General features: G+C 37.8%; 1 protein-coding gene across 1 annotated transcript in view; it reads right to left on the bottom strand.

Moving 5' to 3' along the window:
- CCDC171 (coiled-coil domain containing 171) overlaps positions 1-14,830 on the bottom strand; it is a 310,199-nt gene that overhangs the window by 25,296 nt on the left and 270,073 nt on the right. The gene's annotated exons all lie outside the window — the stretch shown is intronic.

Raw genomic sequence — 14,830 nt, 5'->3', positions numbered from 1 at the left:
AAACTAGCCATTATTTCCCATGTTGAAAAAAACCCTGCAATTTTATTTCCTCACAGCAAATGAAACTGTCAGGAAAATTTAGGTGTAATAAAATTGGGTGGTTAAACCAACATGCTGGATTTGAAATAAAACTGAATTAAAGGAATTAAAATTAATTCTTATGTCAGTCAACCCTTTAAAAAATACCATTCAAAACTTACTGTTTTTACGTACAGAACTTCCCTGTTCTTGATCAAGTGTGCAAAGCTCACCATCTCGTTCATGACCGCTGATGGCTCTGCAGTTGAGATGGTGCATCGAACAACATTTTGCATAAAAATGTGTTGCTTCTGGCAGCTTTTCTGCCTAAATAAAAAGTTGTCAAGCAGGGTGACTTTAGTGGTACAGAGTTTTAAAATGGTGGATGCCGTCCAAGGTTAGCTAGTAACGGCTGACATGCCCTGGAATCTTGAGGCCTAAATCAACATTGTTTTCACAGCTGTAATTAAGCCACCTAATCAGAAGCACATTTTGACGGGACAGTTTCTGCAAGCCAGACATTACAATTTCTTATGCCTGGAGCGCAGTGGCTCATGAGAGGTCCTCGTTTAATTTCAGGTTAAAAAGAAGGGGTGGGGGGCAGTAAAATAAAAAGACTTTTTTTTTTTAAGCAACATACAACTGTTGAAATGAAGCAGGCCTATGCGTTCCTGCCTTGACCAGCCTTGCGTCCCTCCCTCCTCCGGCTCTCTGCCGAGTGCCCCAACTCTAGCAGCAGCTGCACACCGTGAAATGAAGAGTCTCTGCCAAGATCAACAGATGAGCTGGTCTAAACTGGCTCTCTGTGTGTTCTGATTGTAAATTGTGCTGGTGATGATTAGAGAACTCTAACACAGGATGTCGACTCTTAAAACTGTCCAGAGAAAATAATTTTTTTAAGTTCAGGAAAATTTTTTTGGACTTTTTTTGTGGCTTAGTGCATAGTGTTGTGTCTATAAATTTCATTTGATTCAAATGAATTCACTCAAATTAAGCAACTCTGTTATTACAAAAAAAGAAAAAAGAAGGCCACGGCTTGGCTCCGAGCAGGGACCTTCATCTTGGGCTGTTTATAGAACAGGGCGGTGGAGTGGGGTTCTCCACCCGCACACCAGTCATGTGCCTCTACCACCTGCCAACTGAAGAGATTCCTAAAATGATGAAAATCTACGATGCGATACTCACATCTCATCAGGTAACTGTTGACTTCTTTAGCAAAGCTAACTTGCCAGCTGAAGCTGTTTTCTACAGTGCTGTGGCATTCTGCAACATTTAAACTTTCAACCCCAGAGGCCATAGTAAAACTATCAATATGAAGGCACTAGTCACTGGAGTCTGATTACATTTAGTTCTGCATTTTAATTACATATGGATTCTATTAACTAAACCTTTTGCCTTCTAGGCAACATTTTAATCAAATTACTATAATTTTCAAATATGTTACAATAGTTTGACGAGTTAAAAGTTCACATTCCTAACATATTAAATATCAAAAAAACTTTGCATGAAAAAAGGAAATACTCCTTACAAATACGCTAATACATTTGCAGATTACTTTGGGGACTTTTTGACTACCTTGTTACAAGTTATATTGTGAGATTTATACAACTGGTATACATTTATAAATGGTTTATTGGCGTTGAATATAACCAAACTCGAAACATAATTATGTTATAAATTTAGAAACATGCGCTCATTTGATTGTTGTAAATTGAAGCAAGAACAAAATGAAATATAGGTAGAATCTAAATATTCAAAGTCAGTATTTGTAACTTCAACTGAAGAATTTTAGAGCTGAGAGGGAACTGAGATTTTATCTAGTTGAAATCCTTCATTTTTAAAGCCAGGAGAAACCAAGACCAAGGAGATTCTGTGACTTATTTCCCAAAGCTCTGTGGTGAGTTGGTAACAAAGGCTGTTCTAGAACCTGTTTTCCCTGATTCTCTGTCATGCTACTTTGCAGCACAGCACGCGGCCACTCTGTGAAAGCAACAATCTAGCTGCCTATCCATACCACCCAAGACCGAAAAGAAATATTTTTTTAATGTGGTAAAACACATACAACATAAAATTTACTGTTGTGACCATTTTCAAGTCAACAATTCAGTGACATCAGGTATATTCACAGTGTTGTGTGACTATCAACACCTCTTAGCTCTAGAACGTTTCCACCACCCCGAAAGGAAACTCCATCCCCATAAACAGTCATTCTCCATTCCTTCCTCCCCCTCCCCCTGTCAACCACTAATCTGTGTTCTGTCTCTATGGAGACAGAACATGCCTGTTCATATAAATGGACTCCTACAATATGTGGCCTTTTGTGTCTGGCTTCTTTCATTTAGCATAGTGTTTTCAAAGTACGTCTATGTTGTAACATGTATCAGTACTTCATTCCTTTTTATGGCTGAATATAGTCTATTGCCTGGATAGACCACACTTGTTTATCCATTCATCGATCGATGGACATTTGGATTGTCTCCATCTTTTGGCTCGTGTGAACAGTGCTGCTATGAACATTTGCTGTTTTCCTTTTTTTTTATGGTATTCTTCATCAGTGGAAGTGGTATCTCGTTGTGGTCTTGATTTGCATTTCCCTACTGACTAATGACAATGAGTATCTTTGCCTGTGTTTGTTGGCCATTTGTATATCTTCTCTGGAGAAGTGTCTATTCAAAGTCCTTTGCCCATTTTAAAAATTAGTTCATTTGTCTTTTTTTTGTTATTGAGTTGTTGAGTTCCTTACATATTAGATCCTAATCAGATATATGATTATAAATATTTTCTCCCATTCTGTGGGGTGTTTTTTAATGCACAGAAGTGTTTAATTTTGATTAAGTCCTATTTGTCCATTTTTTCTTTGGTCACTTACGCTGTTGGTATCATATCTAAGAATCCATTGCCAAATCCGAGCTCATAATTTATCTCTACGTTTTTTTACTAAAAATTTTACCTTTTCTATTTATCTCTTTGATCCATTTTGAGTTAATTTTCATAGATGGTATGAGGTAAGGGTTTAAGGAAATACATTTTTTTTAAATAAGCTTGCGACTTTTTATTGTTATGTTAATCACCATACATCACATCATTAGTTTTTGATGTGGTGTTCCATGATTCATTGTTTGCGTATAACACCCAGTGCTCCATGCAGAACGTGCCCTCTTTAATACCCATCACCAGGCTAACCCATCCCCCTTCCCCCCTCCCCTCTAGAACCCTCAGTTTGTTTCTCAGAGTCCATAGTCTCTCATGGCTCGTCTCCCCCTCCGATTCCACCCCCCTTCATTTTTCCCCTCCTGCTATCTTCTTCTTCTTCTTTTTTTTTTTAACATATAATGTATTATTTGTTTCAGAGGTACAGGTCTGTGATTCAACAGTCTTACACAATTCACAGCGCTCACCATTAAGCTTTTGACTTCTGAAATAAACCTCTCATACTCTTACTTTTGGCTAGACCCAGGCACAGTTAATTTTAATTTAGTATACCACTGTTACCAACAAACGTTTACTGAGTACCCACCATGTGAGTAAAAGGTATTAAACTGGTCAATTTCTGTGTATGTGAGTAAACATACAGAAGCAGGGGTACCAAAAAAATCTGACAAAGTTTAAAATTATTTAAGCGGTACGCTGAAAAGAATGTTCTTTGTCACAAATAATTTTGGGTCTTTGTGAATAGGAAAAGAAATGTATAATTTATATTATTTGAAAGTACCTACTTAAAATTTTATCATAGATTCAATAATATATAAATTATTCTATTCATTCTCATTGTTTGCTAGAGAAGCATATGAAACATAGTTTGATAGAATTAATTTCAGGAAATTTTGTGTGGGAAAAATTGGGGGGTGGATTATAGTTTGTGCAAAGTACCTATGTTCCATAACAAGTATGTATTGAATATATATTACTGAAGGAGTATTCTTCCAATTAATTTCAATTCAAATCAACCGGCACTTCCTAAGTCAGATCATTATAATGAATTTTAAAAAATAAATAAGACATGACCTCACAGACTCACAATATGGTAATACCTACACAACTAATTGATTACCTAAGCCAGAGTACTATATAATGCTCAGACAGATAAGTGCAGTGATGAATGAGCATAACAAAGGGAACCCTTACTTCTGCCAACTGGGAGATGAACTGAAAGCCAGATGGAGTCAGCATATACCTGAATGTCAATGATAAAGAATTTTTACTTCATCATGAAGAAAGTTTAGAGCCAAAATATGTTTTGAGTCAAGCTATGGCCTGCCTATATCTGTGTGTGAGAAAGGTAACGCCTGGCACTAATGTGGCAGACAAGACAGAAGGGGAAAATTACATATGGGGAAACTTGCTTGACGCCCATTGCAATAACCCAAGGAAAAGTTACTGTGATCATAATGGTAGAAAGGTGAGAATGGATCTAGGAGATCTGTGGTGAGAATAGATCTAGGAGATCTGTGGTGAGTATGGATCTAGGAGATCTATGGTGAGAACGGATCTAGGAGATCTGTGGTGGTAGAAACAGGGAGACTTAGAAAGTGATTAAATATTGGTGGTGGAGGGAAAGTGGGACAAATGTTAAGGCTTCTGCCTTGGTCTGCAAGATGGATAGTTATGTCAGAGATAAGGAACATAGGGAATGGAGAATTTGGGAAAAGGGGGAGTGGCAGAGTTGAAGAGCATGTTCAGTTTGGGACTCCGTGAGTCTTAGGTGTTTGCAGAAAACTGAAGGGGAGATTTCTGAGAATCTAACAGGCAGCTAAAGCCCTCAAAGAATGCAATTTTGTAAGAAAGATTAAAGTGTAAGAGAGATACTCGTAAGCATATTTACTCACTGCTACTCTTTAAACAACCAGTGTATTTTTAAATTTTTTTTAGTTTTCTATTGATTTTATTTATTTATTTGACAGAGAGAGAGGGGGAGAGAGTAGCAGAGGGAGAGGGAGAAGCAGACTCCCTGCTGAGCAGGGAGCCCAATGCAGGGCTCGATCCCAGGACCCTGGGATCACAACATGAGCTGAAGGCAGATGCCTAACTGACTGAGACACCCGGGCGCCCCTGAACAACCAGTGTAAGGAATTAGAGCATTAGACTGTCAAATTACCATCTGTATTTTCTACAACCTAATCATGGGTTGATGAAAATGGTCTGAGTTTGAAACTTTCATTCCTGCCACTCCATGCTCCACCTTCGCAGTATTTCATCACTGAGGAATAGAACTATATAAATATGTTATATTTATTATAGATAAATACATTTTTATATTTATACTTACATATAAAATCTAATATATCTAACATAAAATGTCTATATATTATTATAGACATATAAGTTATATATTTACATAGTTAAGTATATTATATTTAAATATCAATATACATATGGAATTTAGGATATCATGCCCCTATAGTCACTATCCAGATATCATTCATCGTGAAAGTAGCTCTTTTTAAACTGCATCATACAAAAACTAAAAGACTAGAAAGGAGGTGTGTGGCCAATGGAATATGCATTATTACCTTCAGTCCCTATTTACTACACTAACCAAAGCTTGAGTTTCTGGAATATGAGAAACCTTGAAAAGTTTGGTTATGTATGTCAAGGATCAAAGGAAAATGTCTGCATGTGGACTGGGCTGTCCCACCTACTGATATTTTATGTTTCCCTTATTTAGTTCTGTTCGTATTCAGAGGCCGGAGCCGGAGCTCGTGATAAAAATATGGGAGAATTTAATGAGCACCTAAGTAAGGCAGTATTTAGCAAAAGGGTACAATGAGAGTTGTTATGGCATCAAATGTCAGTGACTTTTGAGAATAACTAGAAAAAATGAAATAGGGTGTTGGAAAAAGTAAATACATAAAGCAAAGGCAGTAGATGTTTGCAATGCAGCTGTCGGAGACCTCACGGTCAGAGAGCCCAGCCCGCTGAGAATCATGCAGATGAGCACACGGATCAGGCCCCTCCTCCAGCTCATCTCTCCATCTCACTGGCTCTGCTCCAGTCACACAGATGGCCATCCATTCCTTGAGCATCCCCTGCTTTCCCCTGTCAATGCCTAACTTTTTAATTAAGTTTTTTATTTTAGTCCCAGTGTAGTTAAAATAGAGTGTTATATGAGTTTCGGGTGTACAATAGAGTGATTCAACAATTCTCTACATTACTCAGTGCTCATCATAGGTGTACTCTTGGGGCACCTGCGTGGCTCAGTCAGTTGAGTGTCCTGAGCCTTCAGCTCAGGTCATGATCCCAGCGTCCTGGGATCAAGGCCCGCATCGGGCTCCTTGCTCAGCAGGGAGCCTGCTTCTCCGTCTCCTCCTGCCCGATGATCCCCCTGCTTGTGCACACTCTCTCTCTCTTTCTCTGACAAATAAATGAATAAAATCTTTAGAAAAATAAATAAGTGTACTCTTAATCCCCCCACCTACCTCCCCCTGGTAACCATCAGTTTGTTCTCTATAGTTAAGAGTATGGCTTTTGGTTTGTCTCTTTTTCTTGTCTTTGTTTTGTTTCTTAAATTTCACATATGAGTGAAATCATACGGTATTTTGCTTTCTCTGACTGACTTATCTTGCTTAGCGTTATATTCCTCCTAGCTCCATCCATGTTGTTGCAAATGACAAGATTTCATTCTTTTTATCCCATTGTATATACATACTACATCTTCTTTATCCATTCATCTATCACTGGGCATTTGGGCTACTTCCATAATGTGGCTATTGTAAATAATGCTGCAATAAACATAGGGGTGCACATACCCTTTTGAATTAGTGTTTTCATATTCTTTGGATGAATGCCCACTAGTGCAATTACTGGATCATAGGGTAGTTCTGTTTTTAACTTTTTGAGGAAGCTCCATACTGTTTTCCAAAGTGGCTGCATGGGTTTGCATTCCCACCAAGAGTGCATGAGGGTTCCTTTTTCACCACATCCTTACCAATACTTGTTGTTCCTTGTGCTTTTGATTTTAGCCATTCTGACAGTGTGAGGTGACCTCCTACTTAGTCTTCATGTTTTTAACCTCATGTTTTAAGATTTCAGTTCCTCGGGTGGGGCATCCCAAGCCTACCTCAGGTCCCCCAGGCTCTGTGTTCTCACAGCCCTCTGTGATTCAACTTCAACATCATTCTTTTTAATTATTTGTATTATAATGTATTTTCCACTACACCTGAAGTGCCATGACAGTAGAGATTTGTCTTTTTTTTTAAAGACTTTATTTATTTCTTTGACAGCAAGAGAGAGAGAGTACAAGCAGGGGGAGTGGGAGAGGGAGAAGCAGGCCTCCCGGCTGAGCAGGGAGCCCGATGCGGGGCTCGATCCCAGGACCCCAGGATCATGACCTGAGCCAAAGGCAGACGTTTAACCAACTGAGCCACCCAGACGCCCCGAGATTTGTCTTAATCCACACTTCATTCTCATAGGAAAGCACCAAACAAGGAAGCAGAAGTCTTGGATCCTAGTCTGTTGGGTTCTAATTAAAAACCTGGCAGCAAGACTCCAGTATCTGTACTTCACTGCACTGTACAGTCTCTCTTTCTCAAATTAAGTCATGGCTTAGGGCTCACTTAAAAAAAGGTTTTTTTCTTGAATAGTTAAAAATTTCAGTAATAAACACCTTGAAGCAACTGGGATAAAGTGTTTGAAAATTTATGAAAGCAACTTAACTAGAGTAAGTTACTTAAATTGTCAGCTTCTCGATCCACACAACACTAATACTGACAAATAATCCTTCCTCTCTCAAGAAAATGTAATGAAAACAAATGTGACAAAATATTATTCAAAACCTTAAGAGACAGGGGATTCTTATTTTTTATTTTTATCTTAACTGAACCAAAATATCTAAATCTTTGGCCTTTATTAACAATATGATACCACTTGACAACTATCAAATCTGACATAACCTGAACAATATGCAAAGATATCTTCCCTGAGAAGATACTAACTGGAATGTTCCTCTGGTTTGTAATTTGTTATTTTCTCATAAAGAAAATACTATAGGGGCGCCTGGGTGGTGCCGTCGGTTACACGGCCAACTCTGGGTTTTGACTCAGGTTGTGATCTTGGGGTCATGAGATTCAGCCCCATGTCAGGTGCCACACTCAGTGCAGAGTCTGCTTGGGACTCTGTCTCCCGCTGCCCCTCCCCCTATTTCTCTCTCTCAAATAAATAAATACATCTTTTTTTAAAAAGCATAGAATTAAAAACATACTGCTTAAACAAACAGTGGAAATGAGGCAAATCAATACTGTAGCTTGCAGCATCATAACTCACAGCAAAGTATTTGGGTTTGGCATTTCATGTTTCACAGATTGAAGTATCATGCGTTTCTCCCCAGCTGTGGGTATGCCGGTCTCCAAATACCCACAAGTAATTGGTTCTGACTGCTGTCCTGTTCTCTACTGGGCCGTCTGTGACTCAAAAGCTCTTCACTGGAAGCCCTTTCTGGTTACTATTACTCAAGATAAAAGCTCTAGAGCAGCCCTAAGTTAATGGGTCAAAGACCAACATACTGAAAACGTTAAGGTACTGGCCAGTGTACAACTGATGAGAACTCTGAGATGCACTCCAGCATTATTATTATCTGTTGCTGAACAAAAAATGAAGATATCACCTTAAGAAGGATAAAGTTTTTAAAGATGACTATTCACGTCTACAATCTGATCAATCTCTTTCTGTGCATTATAACACCATGATATATTAAGTTTTTTATTAATAATGAATATTTATTTTTCATTCTTATATAGTTAAATGGCTGGAAAAGATGGTTGATGAACACACACTGACTGCCCTCAGTTCAGTAAATAAGTGATAACAAAGCAACTATCATTAATACTGCACTTAGTAAGAGCTAAAAGCACTGATTTAAGGGTTTAGTTCTTTTGCCTACACATCAAAGGATTTCCTCATGGTTACATATATTTTTTAAAGCTATATGTATAGCTTAGCTGTGGGAAATATATGTAACTATCAGAAAATGTTTTTATTTGATTTATTAAATAAACCTTATTGTGAAATTTATTGAGCATCTACTAGTATGCTAGACAGTGTCTTTAATCCTCATACCCAACCCTACAATGTAGGCAACCATATCTACATGTTACAAATATAGAGACTGATGCTGAGAGTATCGTATGGATAATAAATAACACTGACAGGATGCACATTCAGGCCTGCTTGACTCTAAAACCTTAGATGAGGGCCTTTGGGAAAGGGGTGATGGTGGGTTGGGTGGGTATCAGAAGGGACAGCTAGAGTTTTGAGAATGGCCTAACTAGCAAATACTAGAGAGACCAAACAAGAACATCAACAGCAAAATGGCCAGAGGCAGAATCAAATCAGATTACAGAGTAAAAGGCAAGGATTGGATGGTGCAAGAATGTATTGGAGACATATGAAGATGGGGTTTGGAGGGGCTGCTGGAAGCAGGGTCGGGCTCCAGTGGGTACAGGCTGTTTGGGCGGGTTGGCTGTCTTTAGTTGAGAGGGGGAATGGAGCTAAAGCAACAATACATCTTCTAATATATAAAAAATACCTCTTACATCATTTAATTCTCTAAACATATGTACTATCCATAAGGCCTATCACTCAAATCAAATTAAAATAGCAATTTTTATTGATCTTCCCCCTTAACAAGGTGTCAAATTGCTACACATTCTTCAAAGGCTCCTAGAAACATCTCATCTTTTACTGACAATATTAGGCAGAATGAATCCTCCTTCATCTGTGCTCCCCAGACTTTACACATGCCTATTTCTGTGATTTGCTTATGTGTTTGTTTCCCTTGTTAGAAGAGGAATGCACAAGAGCAGAGACCATGTCTTCTCGCATTTGTCCCCATAAAACAAATAAAATGGTAAGCAAAAATCCAAAAATATCAATAATTATATTAACTATATGTGGTCTCATCACCCAATTAAAAGCCGAGATTATCAAATGGATAGACAAAACCAAACCAAACTATATCTTTCTCCAGGAAACCCACTATAAATATAAACACAGGTAGGTTAGAAGAAAAAAATGGAAAAATAGGTATCATGCAAACACTAGTCAAAAAATACCTAGAGTATAAAAAGGTGAAAACTGAAATGACAAAAGTGGACAGTATGGTGAACATGGCCAAAACCAGACCTCTGGAGGCCTAGATTTAAGAAGATATTGAAACATGATTGATTCACTCCCATCTTAGGACAGCACTCCCTGAACCTGCTCTGAATACTCCATTCCTGTGTCTCCCACTTAACAGCTAAATCCTTGAGACGGTTATTGAAACTCACTGTCTTTTTTTTCCTTTTTTGGTCAACTCTCACTTATCTCTCCACCTCTTGCTGAAAGAGCCTTTGCTAAGGTTACCAAGGGCCTCCATGCATTAAATCCAAAGGCCATTTTCAATCCTCCTTTCGCTTGATCTTCAGCAGCATATGACACTATTGATAGGCCACCCTTCTTAAAACACTCTATTTTCATGGCATCACACCTTTTTGGTATTCCTTTGCCCTCTTAGCCTGTTCCTTCACAGCCTCCTTTCCAACCTTATCTTCTTCTTCTCAAGCATTGCATGTTGGAGTTTTTCAAGCTTCCTTCCCAGGCCTTTTTCTCTTCTTACTCTATAAGCTGTCCCTACGTAGCCTCATTCTTGTGAACAGCCTCAAGTCCTATCTATACGACAATGACCTAAAATGTATACCTCCAGGTTGGCATCTTGCTTAAATTCCCTATCAAGCAGCCTTTTTCATATTTCCAGTTGGACGTCTCACAGGTACCTCAAACTCAACATACTCAAAGCTAAACTCACAATATTCCCTCCTTTTCCATTGTTTCTCTCTCCAGTAAATGAGATCATTGGTTCCTTTCCAAAAGGAAAAAGTCCAGGAATTATACCCCTTTCTCTTGTTCTTCCCATCACATCACAATTGTTCCTGCACATTACAGCCAAAGTAATCTTTTTTAAAAACCAAATCTGAGCAAGTCATTCCTTCTTTAAAATTTTCCAGTGTCTTTTCCCTTGCTCTTAAAACAAGGACGACAAAGTCTGACTTCTGTTCTTGTCTCTAGACCATCCTTATCTCACTCGGGCCACTCTTGCCTTTGCTCTCTTTATTCCAGCCACACTAGTATGTCTCAATTTCCTCTTTCCCTCACAGAGCCTTTGTAGATGTTCCCGTTTCCCTCCTCCTGACCTGGGACACTCTTCTCCTCCTGCATAATTCCTACCCAGTCTTCAGATACTAACTCAAGCATCACTGACCCTGAAAAGGCTTTGCTGATACCTTAGTCTAGGGTAAGCTCATTTGTTGAAAAAACTCTTACATGCTTCAGTTCTTTTCTTTCAGAGCACTTATCCTGGTTAGTAATTACACATTATTAGTGTGATTAAATGAAAATAATTTCTTCCATTATGAGATTTTAAGTTCACAAGAGCAAGCATTGCCTGTTTTGGTTCACACAATGTCCCTCAGACCAGAATTGTGCCTGCTCTAGAGTAGATGCTGAATAAATATTGAACTAATGGATAAAGAAAAGAATTAAGAAGCAATAATACAAAGAAAGCAGAGCTCAAGTAAGTAGAGGCCAGAGAGCCAAAGAAGGAAAAGTCAGTAACGAGTGAAACAAAGGAGGTGAGCGTTTAAAGAAGAAAGTAGTTAAAAGCTTCATACGTTGCAGAAAGATTAAAAGGCAAGAGAAGGAACTAATGGATGGGGAGCAAGCAGAAAATTATTTGTGACCTTTGAGAAAATAGTTTCAGTGGAATGACAGACTCCGAAGCCAGACAGCAGCAAAGCTGTGGGATGAATGGGAGATGAGCAAGTGGACTACTTTTCAAGAATGTGTCAATGAAAGGAGGGGAAACACGCTGCAGAAAGGGCAGAGAGCTCAGTCACTGGAATATACTGATGGTGATCACAAAGGATGAATTACAAGCTCGAGGCTACAGTAGGAGGCAGAACAAAATGACAGGGTTTGCAGCTGAAGATGGTAGGTTAGTAAATAATCTTTTCCTGTGGTGCAACCCAATTACTTTCTATCAAGATAATGGTGATAAAAATAATAGCTAACTTTTTTTTTTTGGGACTAACTACTCACTAAGTGCACAGCAAAGCCCAAAGTGCTTCAACTTCTTACTAGAGCTCCCAGCGTCTCTGTTAGGGAGAAGGATCATTACCCCATTTTACAGATGAAAACCCTACTTAGCCACACAATTAGCAACTGACAGAACTGAAATTAAATCTAGATGTATTGACTTTTATGGCACACACTATTGATTCCTAATTCCCTTGTCCCTTGACTCATTACATTATAGCTAAGAGTGGCCACATGACCCATTTTCAGCCAATGGGATATAAGTAGAAATATGTTTGGAGCTTCCTTGGAAGGCTTTTCCTTTTTTAAATATATAAATAAATATATTTCTATATATTTAATATCTATTATCTACTAAATTTATATTAAAATTTATAAATATTTAAATAAATCCATATAAAATATATTTAAATTGTTTTTAAAGGAAAAGCCTTCTAAGGCTTTATTATATACATAAAGCAGATATTGCTGGGCCATCCCATCCTTGTGACCTGAATGTGATTATAAATCCTAGAGCTGGCTGCTGTCTTATGATAATGAGGGAGTAGCAAAGAAATTGCAGAGAAACTGAACCACCAATAGCCACAGGACAACAGCCGCCTACACCTAGACTTCTTGCTATGTGAGAGAAAAAAAAAAAAGCAAAAACGCAGATACTGGATTTTCTGAAATCACGTTGATCAGGTTTTCTGTTATTTGCACTTGATTATATTCCTAATGGATATAGTCCCAAAGCCTATGCTCCTATCTACCAAACTATATCACCTCTCATCTATGAAATACAAAGACGGAGGCTCTTCTACCTCCCTCAGAGAGTTCTTAAGGAATTCAAGTCTGAAAATGCATACACAAATGTCTTGAAAAATAAAATTACTATACCAATATATTACTGTTTCAAAAATAGTAATTCTCAGCTAAGGAAAGAGACCAGAGAGTAAACACCCGGCAGAGACACGGGATTGGGCAGTGTTCTCCTAGAAGGACACATCATAACCTCCTGGGAGGTTTTTCACATTACACACATCCCCTTTTGAGAATCACTGCCAGGGTGAACCACCTCTTACAAATAAGATGATGAGCATACCCTTACAGATGTATTCAGGAGGGGAAAGACTGAGGAGTAGAGCTTTATGATGACAGACAGTGAGGCACACTTTCATTAAGACATCGGTAGCACAATAATTGATAAAAAAAAATTTGAACCCAAGGGGAAACAATCCCACCTTATCAAGTGTGGCCTTTCTTAAAATACAAGTAATGACTTTTATATGAATAACAGTTACAAACAATAAATAATCATATGATCCAACAAAGCTGACACAACCTAAACCGTATAATGAAATACTAATCAATGGGACCAGAGAGTTCACAGGAAGAAATGTGAGTATGTTTCAGAGAAAGGCTAGAATAAATTTAAAATACTTGAATTTTTAAATAGGTTTCCTCTTCATTTTAATTTATCTTGGTGGAGATCAAATTTACTACTCTCTCATTAAGAAATTAACAAAGTCATTTTAAAAAAATTGAACTCAACATCTCAGGTCCCAAATAATTGGCTTGGTCATTTTTTGGATGAAGTGCTAGTATTTTTACTTGTGAAACATTAGTTAAGTACCTACTGTGGGCAAGACTGTCCTTGCCTCTAGAGCACCTTCAAAGCAGAGAAGAAATATCCCAAATTGCTTGTCTCTAGGGAACTTATATTTTATGAGGGTAGGGAACAGACAATAAGCAAATAAATACAATGCAATTTATGTCAATCAAGAATAAGGCTATAGTGAAAGAAAGCAAGGAAGGTGTAAGGTAGATTGGCAATATGGGGTGAGAATGAGACAGAGAGTTTGGGGGTGGGGGATGGTTGGTAGATGCAATTTTAAATACTATGGTCATAAAGGTTTCATTGGGATGCAGACATTTGAGCTGAGATCTGATGGCGCTGAAGAACCAACCCATAGCCATGCAGCTATTTGTTTTAGTGCCAAGTCTTCTGTTGACTCTATCAGTGGAAAAGGGTTAATAGCCAAATGGCAAAAACATTTAAAAAAAAAAAAAAGACTTAAATTTCCAAAATGTGGAATTTGTTGATCAGGTTACTGGTGAGCTGGTATACTGAGTTTTTGTTTTTGTTTTTAAATAAAATGCTGTATTTGGTCTAAGAAAAAAAAAAAAAATGATACTGTTTTTCCTTACAAGTCACCCTGAGCCATTACAGTCAAACCAAAAAAAAGGAAAAAAGGCATTCCAGTGATTTGTAACCTTCTGAATCTCACTGTTGATATATTTGCCTTTGGAGAAAAAAGTTTTCAATGTTTATTTTATTCCTTTATTTATTTTTTGATATTCCCCAAACACATATTTCAAACGGAGAAAATTTTGTTTAGTCTTAAATGAGCCCAAATTTCATCATGGGCTAAAATTTTAAGACATAAAATGACTGCTGAAACTGAATTTTAATCACACAGATGAATCACAACATGCATCTTTAGCTAGGCATGTATTATGGATAAGTCTAGTTTTCTACAGAGAATAATCACATGTTCTAATTACCATTTTGGTTATACGCATAATTAATAATATTCTGTCTTAATGGGACACACTGAATCTTCAGACAGTTGCAAGCTTTAACTATGCATACTGCCAAATCCAACTGTCAGCTGCGCTGCCAAACACAAAGGAATCTTGATGTAGTGTTTTAGCATTGATAACAGTATGCATATCTTTATACATGATACAATGGAAAAATTAA

The sequence above is a fragment of the Neomonachus schauinslandi genome, chromosome 13 (assembly GCF_002201575.2).
Source record: "Neomonachus schauinslandi chromosome 13, ASM220157v2, whole genome shotgun sequence".
NCBI classification, from domain to species: Eukaryota; Metazoa; Chordata; class Mammalia; order Carnivora; family Phocidae; genus Neomonachus; species Neomonachus schauinslandi.
This window is presented reverse-complemented; position numbering and strand designations above follow the sequence as displayed.